Source organism: Nerophis ophidion, linkage group LG12 (genome assembly GCF_033978795.1).
Source record: "Nerophis ophidion isolate RoL-2023_Sa linkage group LG12, RoL_Noph_v1.0, whole genome shotgun sequence".
Lineage (NCBI taxonomy): Eukaryota > Metazoa > Chordata > Actinopteri > Syngnathiformes > Syngnathidae > Nerophis > Nerophis ophidion.
The window spans coordinates 38507090-38510774 of NC_084622.1; positions in this window are offsets into that span (position 1 = coordinate 38507090).

Here is a 3685-nt window from a genome sequence, read left to right on the forward strand (position 1 = left end):
TCTTTGTAATTGTGTTTTTTATTGTAATCGGACATACGATTCCTCCCTGACTGCTGTTTTATAGAGGGCCAAATGGGTAAAAATCTGTAAATAATTATGTGTCACTGTCATTGATTACTGAAACCATTATTCAAATTATGTGTAATCTTATTTAAATGTGTCAATCAATTAAATTATTAAACCATGAAATTACATTGAAAAATAACAAAACCAATAAATGGTTAAATGTAATGTAATTTAAATGTTTCATTGGTAAACCTCAATAATCATGAATGTAATAATTTAAATTATCAAATGTATTCTCAGTGAAATAATGAAATCAATTCTATTTTTTGATGATTCAAATGGTTGATTTGATTAATTATTAATGTTAAAGTTAGTTAATGTTAAAGTACCAACTATTGTCACACACACAATAGGTGTGGTGAAATTTGTCCTCTGCATTTGACCCATTCCCTTGTTGGTTGATTGATTGAAGCTTTTATTAGTAGATTGCACAGTACAGTACATATTCTTGAATGGGATTGTGCTGAAAATTGTAATTTTCCTGAAGGAACTCTCCTGACGGAATAAATAAAGTACTATCTAATATTCCGTACAATTGACCACTAAATGGTAACACCCGAATAAGTTTTTCAACTTGTTTAAGTCAGGGTCCACGTTAATCAATTCATGGTATTCATGGTTCACCCCCCTGGGAAGTGAGGGGAGCAGTGGGCAGCAGCGGTGTCGCGCCCGGGAATTCATTCATGGTGATTTAACCCCCAATTCCAACCCTTGATGCTGAGTGCCAAGCAGGGAGGCAATGGGTCCCATTTTTTTATAGTCTTTGGTATGACTCAGCCGGGGTTTGAACTCTCAACTTACCGATCTCAGGGCGGACACTCTAACCACGAGGCCACTGAGTAGGTTATTATTAATGACACATTTAAGTAATTCTTTAAAGATTTAATTTTGTCCCATTTGGCCATATATATTTTTTACCTAAAGTCCCATGGAGTAAAAAAAACTGCATCCGAGATAAGCATCTTTACTTCTAAAAATTAATTTTTGGTGCAAGCTACAATGCAAAAAGTGAAATTTAAGCAAAATTTAATGCCCAAATATACTTATTTTGTACTCAAATGAAGTTTTTTTCTCAATGAACACTTTCTATGTTAGACAACTTCTCGTCGTCAGAACGAGACCAATTGACTTGTCAAAATACCAAATGTTACGTTAGTTTGCTGTCAACTCAAATGTATTTTCTTGTTCTGTTGGCGTGTTATTGTATTTTTATATTAATATTTTTAGATTTCCTATTTTGCATTTTGGCTTTTCTCCTGTGGCCGCTTGAAACATACATAATGTTTTTTCTTTTACAATATTTAAAGGCCTACTGAAATGAGATTTTCTTATTTAAACGGGGATAGCAGGTCCATTCTATGTGTCATACTTGATCATTTCGCGATATTGCCATATTTTTGCTGAAATAATTTAGAAGGGGACATCGACGATAAAGTTTGCAACTTTTGGTCGCTAATTAAAAAGCCTTGCCTGTACCGGAAGTAGCAGACGATGTGCGCGTGACGTCCTCACACCTGCACATTGTTTACAATCATGGCCACCAGCAGCAAGAGCGATTCGGACCAAGAAAGCGACGATTTCCCCATTAATTTTAACAATGATGAAAGATTCATGGATGAGGGAAATGAGAGCAAAGGACTAGAAAGAAAAAAGAAAAAGAAAAAAAAATAGATGGCAGAGCGATTCAGATGTTATTAGACAAATTTACTAGGATAATTCTGGGAAAATCCCTTATCTGCTTATTGTGTTACTAGTGTTTTAGTGAGATTATATTGTCTTACCTGTACAACCTGAAAGTCGGAGGGGTGTGGCCGCGTGTGTGGTGACCGCCAGTGTCTCCGAGGGAAGCCACGTTTCTCGACGAGGCGAAGGCAGCTGATGCTTCCTCCACGGTGGAAGCTTCCGACGGACGGGGGCGGCCGGTGGGAGGAGGCAAGAGAGTCCGCAGCTGCCTCTTTGACAGGTGCAGGAGGAACTACGCCAGCTCTCCGCTCATGTTAACAGTAAGAGCCGACTTATTACCATTTTCTCACCGAAACCTGCCGGTTGACATGTGGTAGAGAACCATGTTTGCTTGACCGCTCTGTTTCATAGTAAAGCTTCACCTCCATCTTTCGGGAATGTAAACAAAGAAACAAGGAAACACGGGCCATGTTTGTGTTGCTGAAGGCGGCTGCAATACACCGCTTCCCACCTCCATCTTTCTTCTTTGACGTCACCATTATTAATTGAACAAATTGCAAAAGATTCAGCAACACAGATGTCCATAATACTGTGGAATTATGCGATGAAAAGAGACGACTTATCGCTGTGAACGGTGCTGGACCAAAATGTCCTCTACAATGCGTAACGTGACGCGCACGCGTCATCATACCGCGACGTTTTAGCACCATACTTCCGCGCGAAATTTAAAAATTCAATTTAGTAAACTAAACCGGCCGTATTTGCATGTGTTGCAATGTTAATATTTCATCATTGATATATAAACTATCAGACTGTGTGGTGGGTAGTAGTGGGTTTCAGTAGGCCTTTAATAATATAAATCAAGGGTGCCCATTACGTCGATCGTGAGCTACCAGTCGACCGCGGGGGGTGTGTCAGTCGATCTCCAGCCAGGCTTTTAAAAAAAATAGACCAAAAAATTAGTGATCATCAATCTTTACCAAGACGTCACTTAAATGACATTCACGGTACCGGAGGGTCTTGTGAGATGACGCTGGCTGCTGCAAGATCATTATTATGAAAATATGACCGAGAGGAAGGCGAGAAACACTTTTTATTTCAACAGACTCTCGCGCCGTACCTTCCGTCAAAACTCTAAAGGCCGACTGCACATTTCCTATCTTCACAATAAAAGCCCTGCTTCATGCTGCCTGCGCTAACTAAATACAGAGTCTCAGAAAACTGGCGTGCACAATCGATCCCTCAGAAAGCTGGCGTGCACATCACTTGTGCACGCCAGCTTTCCGAGACTCTTATTTTGTTAGCGCAGGCAGCATGAAGCAGGGCTTTTATTGTGAAGATAGGAAATGTGCAGTCGGCCTTTAGAGTTTTGACGGAAGGGATGGCGCGAAAGTCTGTTGAAATAAAAAGTGTTTCTCGCCTTCCTCTCTGTCATTTTTTCATAATAATGAACTGGCAGCAGCCAGCGTCATCTCACAAGACCCTCGGGTGCAGTGAATGTCAATCAAGCAAGCTACGGAATTTGCCGCCAATGTTTTTCATGTAAAGTGTATGGAAGCTGGATGAATTAGATGCCAAAAACCAACCACTTTCATGTGGTATTGTACAGAAAGGACAACATTTTTTCTCCTCCATTTGAAAATGTGGGCGTTATCATCATTACTGTCTGATTCCAATCAATGCAAGTCATCAGAATCAGGTAATACACCAACTTATATTCTTGTCTTTGTGAAAGAAAGACATCTATATGTGTTACACATGCTTGTATTATCATTAAACACATTTTTCAACTTGTTTACAAAAATGTCTCTTTCATAAATAAATAAATATGATATATATAAATGAGGTAGATCCCCTCGAGTTGGTCAATTGAAAAGTAGCTCGCCTGCAGAAAAAGTGTGGGCACCCCCGATATAAATGATACATTTCATTTAAG